At 49.9% G+C, this 12,897-nt stretch overlaps 1 protein-coding gene and 1 long non-coding RNA gene across 2 annotated transcripts in view; both read right to left on the bottom strand.

Annotated features, from left to right (window-relative positions):
• The window catches only part of LOC693611 (uncharacterized), a 156,593-nt gene that overhangs the window by 44,171 nt on the left and 99,525 nt on the right, over positions 1–12,897 (bottom strand).
• Positions 2,445–11,499, bottom strand: LOC114674192 (uncharacterized). Its single transcript, XR_013409347.1, has 5 exons — positions 10,743–11,499; positions 6,157–7,515; positions 5,955–6,052; positions 3,032–3,911; positions 2,445–2,769 (listed from the first exon to the last, which is right to left on the bottom strand). It is a non-coding gene; the product is annotated as an uncharacterized LOC114674192 (long non-coding RNA).

Genomic DNA, 12,897 nt, shown 5'->3' with positions numbered 1-12,897 from the left:
CTTGTTGCTAGGTCAAAAAATATGGCACGGGCTGGGCGTGGTGGCTGATGCCTGTAATGCCAGCATTTTGGGAGACCAAGGTAGGCAGATAACTTGAGATTAGGAGTTCAAGAACAGTCTAGCCGACATGGTGAAACCTCGTCTTTACTAAAAATGAAAAAAAAATTTAACCAGGCATGGTGGTACATGCCTGTAATCTCAGCTATTCATGAGGCTGAGGCAGGAGAATCACTTGAACCTGGGAGGCAGAGTTTGCAGTGAGCCGAGATCACGCCACTGTACTCCAGCCTGGGCAACAGAGTGAGACCCTATCTAAAAAAAAAAAAAGACCTGTGGACAGGTCTCAGAGACAAAAAGAGTCATATCATCTAGTTTATGGTCCCAGGGACATGTCACAATGTCCCCTATGGACAGAGATTAGGCAGAAAAATTATGTCACCTGCATGCTGGGCCTAGGGATAAGTCACTCTCCCTTCTGTGGCCAGGGCCCAGGCAGGAGAGAAGAGTAACATCACCAGATGCTTGGCCCAGACATGTTTCAATGTCTCCTAGAGAAAAGCTCATGTCAGCCAGGTGCGATGGCTCATGCCTGTAATCCCAGGGCTTTGGGAGGCCAAGGCAAGTGGATCACCTGGGGTCAGGAGTTCGAGACCAGCCTGGCCAACATGGTGAAACCCTGTCTTTACTAAAAATTCAAAAATTAGCTGAGCATGATGGTGGGCACCTGTAGTCCCAGATATTCGGGTGGCTAAGGCAGGAGAATCACTTGAACCTGGGAAGCAGGGGTTGCAGTAAGCCGAGATCATGCCACTACACTGCAGCCTGAGTGATAGAGTGAGACTCCATCTAAAAAAAAAAAAAATTCACTTCAGCTGTGTGCTGGGAAACAGTTAGGTCACAATCTTCCCTGAGAACAGGCACCAGGCAGGAGAGTCATGTTACTGGGTGCTTGACCCAGAAATTTTACAATCACCTCCTGAAAGCAGGGCACAGGCAGAAGAGTAAGATCACCTGGTTGCCGGGCCCAGCAACATGTCATAATATTTCCTGTGGGCAAAATGCTGGCAGAAGTAGAGGGTTTCAAATCCTGGGTGATGGATACAGAAACACATCACAAGGACCCCTGTGGGAAGGGCTCAGGAAGGAGCCATCTAACCTTTAGGTATCTGTTCTGGTGATAGGTCACTATATCTAAAATATGAAGGTTTCAGGCCGGGCGTGGTGGCTCAAGCCTGTAATCCCAGCACTTTGGGAGGCCGAGATGGGCGGATCACGAGGTCAGAAGATCGAGACCATCCTGGCTAACACGGTGAAACCCCATCTCTACTAAAACTACAAAAAAACTAGCTGGGCGAGGTGGCGGGCGCCTGTAGTCCCAGCTACTCGGGAGGCTGAGGCAGGAGAATGGCGTGAACCCGGGAGGCGGAGCTTGTAGTGAGCTGAGATCCAGCCACTGCACTCCAGCCCCGGCGACAGAGCGAGACTCTGTCTCAAAAAAAAAAAAAAAAGAAGGTTTCAGGCAAATAAAGAGTCATATCACCTATGTGCTGGGTTCAGCGATCTGTGGCAATCTTTTCTTTTGGCAGGGCTCAAGCAGAAGAGTCATATCACCTAGATAATGAGTAAAAAGATGTGTTATTTTTGTGGGAGAGCCCATGCAGGACAGTCGCATTGCCTCAATGTTGGATTCAGAGATATGTTGTAATACAAAATGTATATGAGTCCCAGGCAGGAGAGGAGAGTAACATCACCTTGGTGCTGGATACAGAGATACATTACAATTTCTTATTTTTTTTATTTTTTTTGAGACAGAGTTTCGTTCTTGTTGCCTAGGCTGGAGTGCAATGGAGCAATCTCGGCTCACTGCAACCTCTGCCTCCCGGATTCAAGCGATTCTCCTGCCTCAGCCTCCCAAGTAGCTGGGATTACAGGCATGTACCACCACACCGGGCTAATTTTGTACTTTTTAGTAGAGACGGGGTTTCGCCATGTTGAGGCTGGTCTCGAACTCCCGACCTCAGGTGATCCACCTGCCTCAGCCTCCCAAAGTGCTGGGATTACAGGCATGAGCCACCAAGCCCGGCCTACAATTTCTTCTTAAGCACACCCCAAGCAGTAGAGAGAGCCACATCACCTAAGTTCTTGGTCCAGTAATATTTCACAATACCCCTTGAGGGGAAGGCCTAGGCAAAAATGTCATATTACCTAGGTGAGAGGCCTAGATATGTCACAATGCCCCCTGTGGGTAGGGATTATAAACGAGAAAGTCACATTACGTAGGTGTGGGGCTCAGCTTTATGTTCCAATCACCCCAGTGGGAAGGGACCAGGCATGAGAGAACAGCCACATCACATATGAGCTACTTCAAGCGATGTATCACAATTCTCACTGAGGACAAACTCTGGAAGAGGAGATTCATATCATCTAGCTGATGGACCCAAACATATAGCACAGTGACTCCTGTGTGCAGGAAACAGGCAGAATAATTACATCACTGGTGTGCTTGGCTCAGGCAGAAGAGGAATGTCACATTACGTAGGTAAAATAGGGCATTTACCTGAGCTTTGTCCATAGGAGAGATTGCAGTGGGTCAAGAAATATGTCACAATGCTCCCTGTGGTCAGGGTTCAGGCAGAGGACTCACAGCATCTTGGTGCTGGTTCAGCAGTGTATCTCAATGCCTTCTAAGGACATAGCCAAAAGAAGAGAAGTCACATCACCTTAGTGTTAGGCACAGCAGTATGTCACAATCTCCTTTGTGCGCAGAACCTAGAAAAAAGAAGAGTCACATCAGCTAGGAGCTGGGACCAGCAATATGTCACAATTACCCCTGTGAGTAGAGAACAGGCAGCAAAAGAAAGTTACATTCCCTAGGCCAGGGGACCATGGCTCACGCCTATAATCTGAGCACTTTGGGAGGCCAAAGTGGGCAGATCACCTGAGTTCGAGACCAGCCTGGCCAACACGGTGAAACCCCATCTCTATTAAAAGGCAAAAATTAGCTGGGCATGATCATATGTCATAGTCTTACCTGTGGATAGAGAGTGAGCAGGAGTATTACATCGTCTGCATCATCTGGGTGCTGGGCCAGGGCTATGTCACAATCTTCCCTGAGAATAGGGCCCAGGCAGAAGAGTTATCACCTGGGTGCTTGGTCAGAGATATGTTACAATTTCCTCCTGAAAGCGGGGGGCAGGCAGTAGAGTCCCATCACCTGGTTGCTGGGCCCAGTGATATGTCACAATGCTCCCTGTGAGCAAAGCTCAGGCAGGAGAAACACATCACCTGATTTCTGGGCCAAAAGATACATCACGATCTCCCCTATGAGTAAAGCCTTGGTATAAAAGGAGAGTCAGCCAGGCGCGGTGGCTCACGCCTGTAATCCCAGCACTTTGGGAGGCCGAGATGGGTGGATCACAAGGTCGGGTGATGAGACCATCCTGGTTAACACGGTGAAACCCCATCTCTACTAAAAATACAAAAAATTAGCCAGGTGTGGTGGCGGGCGCCTGTAGTCCCAGCTACTCGGGAGGCTGAGGCAGGAGAATGGCGTGAACCCGGGAGGCGGAGCTTGCAGTGAGTCGAGATCATGCCACCGCACTCCAGCCTGGGTGACACAGCGAGACTCCGTCTCAAAAAAAAAAAAAAAAAGTCACATCAAATAGTTGACACTCCCAAAGATATGTCACAATGCTCTGTTGTCAGTGTCCACACAGAACCTCTCGTCACCTTGTTGGTGGGCCGAGCAATATGTCACAGTGCCTTTAAGGTCTGGGCCAAGGCAAAACAGTAATGTCACATCGGTGTTGAGCCCCACAATATGTCCCAATCTCCCTTGAAAGCAGAACTTATGATGAATAGAAGAGTCACACTTGCTTGGTACTGGGCCAAGTGATACGTCACAATTCCTCCTGTGAGCAGAATGAGGCAAAAGAAGAGAGTCACATCACCTGGGTAATGGGTGGAAAAAAATATCCACAACGTTCCGTGTTGGCAGAACCTACGCAGTAGAGTTACATTACCAGGGTGTTGGACCCAGCAATATGTCACAATGTGGTGAGGGCACAGGCATGAGAGTCATAGAACCTGGATGTAGGCCCAGAGATATGTCACCATGCCCCCGTTGGCAGTGCCAAGGCAGGAGAGGAGACTCACATCAACTAAGTGCAAGGTCCAGTGAGATGTCACAATGTCCTCTGGGAGCAGCACCAACACAGAAGAAGAGAGTCACAGCCCCTCAGTTCTGGGTTCAGCAATATATCACTATCCCCCCTGTGGGCTGGTCCTAGGCAAGACAGTCAGATCACTCAGGTGCCCGGCATAGAAAAATGTCACAATTGGGCCAGGCGCAGTGGCTCACGCCTATAATCACAGCACTTCGGGAGGCAGAGGTGGGAGGATCACCTGAGGTCAGGAGTTCCAGACCAGCCTGATCAACATGGAGAAATCCTGTCTTTACTAAAAATACAAAATTAGCCTTGCGTGGTGGTGCAAGCCTGTAATCCCTGCTACTTGGGAGGCTGAGGCAGAAGAATCGCTTGAACCCGGAAGGGGGAGGTTGCAGTGAGCTAAGATTGTGCCATTGCACTCCAGTCTGGGTGATGAGTGAAACTCCGTCTCAAAAAAAAAAAAAAAAAAGTGAAAAATGTCACAATTAAATCTGCAGGAAGGTCCAGGGATGACATTAACAATCCCACACATGTCCCGGTGTTAACCTCCTATATGTTGTGTCTAAGAACAGGGGTTACAATCTCAACGGTGGACTGAATTTGTGCAAGAGAGCCTCAACTCCTCCTGCACGCTACGTTTAACAGTCAAGTCACAGCCTCAGAGGTGTGCTGAATCTTGCTCTGAATGTCACCAACCCACCTGTGGACGGAATCCACACGAGAGTCAAGTTTCCAGTCTTTGACTGCCTATAGTTGTGAGATTCAGAACCCCAAAAGTGGGCTGTGTTCATGTGGGGAAATGATGATGTATATACTGTTGGGTGCGTGTGCATACAACTGTCGCAATCTCCCCTGTGTGCTGGGCCTTGTTAATACACTCTCTATACTACCTAAGGGCTTTATGTAGTATGAATGCGGGTCACAATTCACTGACCCCTTCATGTTTATATGCACCCATGACCATACCTGTGGCCCTAAGCCCAGGTGTGAGAGTCAACATTCCTCCAATTGGCTGGGTCCAAATAGTAGAGTCCTCATCTGCCTGTGATTTGAGTTTAGAAATGTGTCACCATCCCAACTGTGGCTGGATGCTCACATATGACAGACACAATTCCAACTGTGGACTGTTTGCATGTGAGATTCAAGACCTCAGCAGCATGCTCTTTCCATGTGTGAGGGTGATAATACTAATGGTTGGTGAGGTGTGCGTGTGAGAAACAATCTCGCCTGTGTGCTGTGCCCTGTGATGACACACTCTAACACTTGAGGGCATTATACCACATGTGAGGGTGTGGCAATCTTTTACAACCTTCATACAGAGAAGACCCAGGATGTCACTCATTTTTCTCAGCTATGAAAGACAGTATTTCTTCCTCTTTTTTTTTTGAGATAAGAGTTTCGCTCTTGTTGCCCAGGCTGGAGTGCAATGGTGTGATCTCCACTCACCTCAACCTCCGCCTCCCGAGTTCAAGCGATTCTCCTGCCTCAGCCTCCCGAGTAGCTGGAATTACAGGCATGCGCCACTACACCTGGCTAATTTTTTTTGTATTTTTAGTAGAGACGGTGTTTCTCCATGTTGGTCAGGCTGGTCTCAAACTCCTGACCCCAGGTGATCCGCCCGCCTCAGCCTCCGAAAGTGATGGGATTATAGTCCCCACTGTGCCTGGCCAGTATTTCTTCTAACAGCTGACTTGAGGCATGAGAGTCATCATCACACTTGTAAGCTGACCACAGCCTGTCTCAACTGTACTTATAGGAAGGGAGCTAGCAGGGGATTCACATCACCTGGATTTCAGCCAAGGATCTCACAGTCTTCTCTGAGGAAGGAAGCCAAGCAGGAGTGTCACCTCACCTGGGTGCTCAGCCAGGGATACAATTCTGTCCTGAAAGCACAGCACAAGGAACAGTCACATCACCTGGGTGCTGAGCTCAGCACTATGTTACAATGCTCCCTGTGGGCAAGACAGAAGCAGAAGAGCCATATCACCTGGTGTCTCGTTTCAAGGATATGTCACAATCATTCCTGTGCAGGGCAGGGTGCAGGCAAAAAATAAATGTCACATCTTCTAGGTCATGGATGCAGATATATGTCACAAGGTACCTATGGGCAGAGTCAAGGTAGGAGCAAGCAATCCCATCAGCGGTGGGCCTAGTGATATTTTACAATACCCAAAACATGAGAGGCCCAGGCCAAACAAGAGAGTCACATCACCTAGGTGCTGGGTTCAGTGATTTGCCATAATCTTCCACTTTTTGGCAGGGCCAGGCAGAAGAGGAGAATTATATCACCTAGATGATGAGTGAAAATATATGTTGTAATACCTCTGTGGGCAGGGCCCACACAGGAGATTCACATCGCCAAGGTGTCAGGACCAGCCACATGTCACAGTATGTGCAAGAGGAACCAGGCAGGAGAGAAGAGTCACATTACCTAGGTTCTGGTCGCAGCAATATATTGCAGCTTCTTGGGAAAAGCCCAGGAAGTAGAGGAAAGTCACATCACCTGGGCACTAGGCCCAGTGATGTCTCAACGCCCTCTGTGAAAAGCACTAAGGCAAGAGAACAGACTCACATCACCTAAGTGCTGGGTCCAGCAATACGGCACAATCCCATCTGTACGCTGGACCCAGGCAGAAGAGTCAAATCACTGAGGTGCTGGGCAGAGGTGTATGTCACAATCACACCTGCATGAAGGTCAAAGCATGAGATTAATAGTTCCACACATTTTCTAGTTCTAGGTATGAGATCTAACACTTCCTGTATGTTGAGTCTAAGTAAATGAGTCGCAATCTCAATGATGGTCTGGATCCATGTATGAGAACCTCAATCCTTCCTGCAAACTGTGTCCCCTTAGTGGAGTCACAGACTCACAGGTGTGCCGAATCTTGCATGGACCGAATTCACATATGAGATTCCATTTTCCAACATTTGACTGCCTCTGGGTGTGACATTCAGAACCTCGATTGTGAGCTGTGTTTATGTGGAAGGATGAAATATTTACTGTCGGCAGGTCATACATATGAGTGTCACAACCTCACCTGTGTGCTGAGTTCTGTTAGGACATCCGCTGTGCCTTTTGACAACTTTATACAGTGTGTGAGAGAGTGGTGATTCTCTGTGACTTTCATACAAAGAGGAGACCCAAGATATTACTCATTTTCCTAACTCTGGCTGTGAGAGACAGTGTATCTGCTATTGGTTGTTTCAAGGTATGAAAGTGATCATAGAGGCCAGGCGTGGTGACTCACGCCTATAATCCCTGCATTTTGGGAGGCCGAGGCGGGTGGATCACCTGAGGTCAGGAGTTCAAGACCAGCCTGCCCAACATGAAGAAACCCTGTTTCTACTAAAAATACAAAATTAGCCGGGCGTGGTGGTGCATGCCTGTAATCCCAGCTACTCAGGAGGCTGAGACAGGAGAATCGCTTGAACCCAGGAGGTGGAAGTTGCGGTGAGCCAAGATCGTGCCATTGCACTCCAGCCTGGGCAACAAGAGCGAAACTCCGTCTGAAAAAAAGAAAGTGATCATTGCACCTGTAAGCTGGGCCAAGATAGGCATCACAATCCCAGCAGTGAATAGGGATGGACCAGTAGACTCACATCACCTGGGTTTTGGGGCAGTGATATGTCACAATCTTCTCTGAGGGCAGGGACCAGGCAGCAGTGTCACATCACCTTGGTGCTCAATTAGGAATATGCTACAATCCCCTCCTGAAAGCAGAATACAGTCAGAAGAGTCACATCACCTGAGTGCTGAGACCAGGGATATGTTACAATGTTCTCTGTGGGCGAGGACCAGGCAAAAAAAACAAATCCCCTGATTGCTGAGACCAGTGATTCGTCACAATCCTCCTAGTGGTCAGGGTGCAGACAGAAGAGGGGAGTTAAATATCCTAGATCATCCCATCTAATGGGTGTGAACTCGATGATATGTCACTATACCCAAAATATGCCAGGGACATGGAAAATAAAACAGTCACATCATCTAGGTGATGAAAAAGAGATATGTCGGCCAGGCACAGTGGCTCATACCTGTAATCCCAGCACTTTCGGAAGCCAAGGCAGATGAATCACCTGAGGCCGGGAGGTTGAGATCAGCCTGAAGAACATGGAGAAATCCCATCTCTACTAAATAAAAATACAAAATTAGCCGGCCATGGTGGCACATGGCTGTAATCCCAGCTACTCGGAAGGCTGAGGCAGGAGAATCGCTTGAACCCAGGAGGTTGCAGTGAGCCGAGATCACGCCATTGCACTCCAGCCTGGGCAACAAGAGCGAACTCTGTCTCAAAAAAAAAAAAAAAAAAAAAAAAAAAGAAAGAAAAAGAAAAAGAAATATGTCATATTGCTTCTATGGGCAGTTCTCATGACATAAAGTTGTGTCACCTGGGTGCTGAATCCAGGTATACGTCACAATACACAATGTATGCAGGGCTTAGGAGGAAGAGCAGAATCACAACAGCGAGGTGGGGGGCCCAGCAATACATCACAATCCCTGCTTGGGCAAAGCCCAGTCCATAAAGGAGGGTCACATCACCTACGTACTGAGTTCAGCAATATGTCACCCTACCCCTTGCAGGGAGGGTCCATGCAAGAGTCACATCACATAAATGATGGGCCCAAAAATATGTCAAAATTTTCTCTGTGGGTAGGGCTCAGGAAAAAAAAAAAAGAAGAAGAATCACATGACCTGGGGGCTGGGCCCGGCTATATGTAACAATACTTTTTTGGCAGGGCCCACGCAGAAGAGGAGTGTCACATCACCTAGGTGATTAATAGAAACATAGCTCGTAATACGCCTATGGGCAAGGCCCATGAAGGAGAGTTGCATTATCTAGGTATTGGACCCAGTGATATGTCTCAATACACACTGTATGGAAGTCTCAGGCTGGAGAGGAGAGTCACCTCATCTAGGTTCTTGACACAGTGATATGTCACAATCCCTTTTTGGGTAGAGACCAAACAGTACAGAAGAGTCGCATCACCTAGATGCTGGGCTCAGCAATGTCACAATATCCTGAGAACAGAGTCCAAACAAAAGAGTCACATCACGTCACTGAAGGCCTTGGAGATATGACACAAAGCCCCTGTGGGTAGGGCTCAGGAAGAAGTGTGGAGTCATATAACCTTGGGGCTGGGTCCAGCTACATGTCAAAATCACTCCAGTGGGCAGGGCCTAGGCATAAGAAGAGAGTCGCATCATGTAGGTCCTGGGCCAAGCAACATGTGACACTCCCCACTGTAGACAGGTTCCACGAAGAAGAGAGTCACATAATCTTAGTGATAGGCCCAGACATATGTCACAATGACTTCTGTGAGCAGGCAGAAGAATCCCCATCACCTGTGTGCTAAACTCAGCAATAAGTCATTCACTCTTCAGTGGGCAAGGAACAGGCAGGAGAGGAGAGTCACGTCACTTCTGTGCTGGGCCCAGATTTATGTCACAATCTCTTTTTGGGCAACATCCAGGTAAGAGAGGAGAGTCACATAAAATAAAGGGCCCAGAGATATGTCACAATGCACCTTGTAGGCAGGGTCCAGGCAGGAGACTCACACCACATTGGTTCTGGGCCCAGCAATACACCACCATGCCTTCTAAGGGCAGTGTCAAGGCAGAAGAGTATGTCACTGTAGTATTAGGCCCAGTGACATGTCACAATATCCTCTGTGGGCAGAACCTAGAAAGAAAGAGGGGGAGAGTCATGTGAGCTAGGTGCTGAGCCAGTAATACATCACAATCCCTTCTATTAGCAGGGGCCAGGCAGGAGAAGAGAGCTGCATTACCTGAGTGATGGGTGCAGGAATATGCCACAATATCTTCTGTAGGCAGGACCTCGGCAGTAGACTTACATCACCTGGGTGTTGGACCCCACAAAAGTCACAGTGGCCCACACAGGCAGGGCACAGGCAGGAGGGTCACATAACCTATGTGTGGGGCCCAGCGATATGACACAATGTCCCCTGTGGAAGAGCCAAGGCAGGAGACAAGATTCACACCACCTGGGTACAAGATGCAGTGATGCCACAATGTCCCCTGTGGGCAGTGACAAGGCAGTAGAATAGTCACATCACCTCGGTACTGGGTCCAGTTATATGTCACAATCCCTTCCATGGGCTGGGCCAAGGCAGGAGCACCAAATCACTCTGGTGCTGGGCTAAGTCATATAACATAATCACACTAGCAGGAATGTTCAGACATGAGATTATGCATCCGCACTGGAAAGAATCAACACATCAAAAACATGACCAGACCGTGCATGCTGGCTCACACCTGTAATCTCAGCACTTTGGGAGGCCACGGAGGATACCTGGAACCCAGGAGTTCAAGACTATCCAGGGACAACATGGTGAGACAACGTCTCTATTAAAAAATAATAATTAAAGTTAAAAAAGAAATATATATCCAGAGCATGGACAACATAACAAGATCACATCTCTACTAAAAAGATGATAGAGGCTGGGTGCCAGTGGCTCATGCCTGTAATCCCAGTACTTTGGGAGGCTGAGGCAGGCAGATCACGAGGTCAAGAGATTGAGTCCATCCTGGCCAACATCGTGAAATCCCGTCTCTACTAAAAACACAAAAATTAGCTGGGTGTGGTGGTGCGCTCCTGTAGTCCCAGCTACTCCAGGAGCTGGGCACCTAGGAGGCAGAGGTCACAATAAGCTGAGATCATGCCACTGCACTCCAGCCTGGGTGACAGTGTGAGACTCTGTCTCAAAAAAAAAAAAAAAAAAAAGATGATAGATAGATAGATAGATAGATAGATAGATAGATAAGAGCCAGCCAAATAGACAGACAGAGCCGGACACACAGAGATAGATGATAGATAGATAGATAGATAGCCAGCCAGTCAGGCAGGATGGCTCATGCCTGTAATCCCAGCACTTTGGGAGGTCAAGACTGGTGGATTGTTTGAGCACAGGAGTTCGAGACCAATCTGAGAAACATGGCAGAACCTCATCTCTATAAAAATAAAAAGCAAAAAATGCAAAACAAAGAGCCACCGTGGTGGTGTGTGACTGTAGTACCAGCTACCCAGGGAGCTGAGATGGGAGGATCCCCTGAGACCAAGGAGGTCCAGGCTGCAGTGAGCTGTGATCACACACCTGCACTTCAGCCTGGGTGACTGAGAAGACCTCATTTAAAAATATATATATATGTACACATACACACACGCGCACACACACACACACGAAAGTAGAAAGAAATTTAAAACAGCAACTTCAGTGTGCAGGAAGGCACATAAGGGAGAGAAAACAAAACAAAACAATAGTAACTCAATGTACTGTGGAAACAAACTCAAAGTGGGGCTAGGGAAAAAAAAACCAAAAACAGAAAGATCCCCAGAGCCTCAGCTACTCTGGAGGCAGAAATGGGAGGATGGGGCCAGGCATGGTGGCTGGCAGCTGTAATCCCAGCACTTTGGGAGGCCGAGGTGGGCGGATCACCTGAGGTCGGGAGTTTGAGACCAGCCTGACCAACATGGAGAAACCTTGTCTCTACTACAAATACAAAATTAGCCGGGCATGGTGGTGCTCGCTTGTAATCCCAGCTATTCGGGAGGCTGAGGCAGGAGAATCACTTGAACAAGGGAGGCGGAGGTTGCAGTGAGCCGAGATTGCACCATTGCCCTCCAGCCTGGGCAACAAGAGCAAAAAATCCATCCAAAAGGGAGGGGAGAGGGAGAGGGAGACAGAGAGAGGGAGGGGGAGGGGGAGGGGGAGGGGGAGGGGGAGGGGGAGGGGGAGGGGGAGGGGGAGGAGGATGACAGGGGTGAGCCCGAGCAGGTGGAAGGCCGCGTGAGCCGTAATCGCACCCTCTGCTGGACCTAAGCGGTACTGCCGCGGGCGAGAGCTATCTAGTTCATCTTAAACATTTCAAGTTGGTGGCCAAGTCCTAACTTTCGGGCTGACATCTGGTTGACCCCGCGGCTGGACAGAGAAGCCAGCCGGTGGCGAGAGCAGAGGCCCACCGGGTCCACACTACACACCAAATGTGGCCGAATGTGGCGCGCGGGGCCTGAAGCCATCCGTCTGGAGTCTAACTCCACCAACCTTCCTTCCCAGCGCTCTCCCACACTGTCTGCTGGTGCACTCGGGAGGAAGAAAGACTGGGGGGCTCGAGGCGGGGCGGGGGGCGGGGGCGACCGGCCCCTCCTCCCCGCCGCGGAGTAGGAAAGGCCTAGGACCTGGACCACCACCCGCAGACCACACAGCCACCCCGAGACGGGGGTTGTCGGGCCACACCCTCTGACGCTAGCGCCTCAGCCCACGACTCTTCCACAGCCCCGTTCCAGCCAGGGTGATGAGCCACCTGCAGGGTGGGAAGAGGAGGAAACTAGAGGGGGTGGAGACCACGCAGGGGCGCCCCCTGAACCTGCGGCACCCTCGGAACAGCATGTGGCCCCTTCGGCGCTCAGAAAGCCCACGGGCGGAGAGCTTTCCCGGCCCTCAGAAGATGGCACAGGACCGTCCCTGACTCTCCATGGGACTTGGGAAAAAAATCGGCCGGAGCCTCAGACGGCCAGGACCCACGCAGGCCCGCGCCCGGGCCTGGGGAGTGTCTCCGGCCCCCTGCATCATGCCTGGTGGGTCCCGAGGGTCGGGCCTCTGCAGCTGCGGTGAGCTGGGGACCAGCCCGGGCAGCGCCACACTCGGCTCCTGCCGGGAGCGCGGTAACAGCCTCCCCTCCACAGCCCTGCACGCCTGAGCTATGACTCACAAG

The sequence above is a fragment of the Macaca mulatta genome, chromosome 19, assembly GCF_049350105.2.
Source record: "Macaca mulatta isolate MMU2019108-1 chromosome 19, T2T-MMU8v2.0, whole genome shotgun sequence".
NCBI lineage: Eukaryota > Metazoa > Chordata > Mammalia > Primates > Cercopithecidae > Macaca > Macaca mulatta.
The sequence above is the reverse complement of the archived record's forward strand: the minus strand, read 5'-3'. Positions and strand labels throughout refer to the sequence as shown.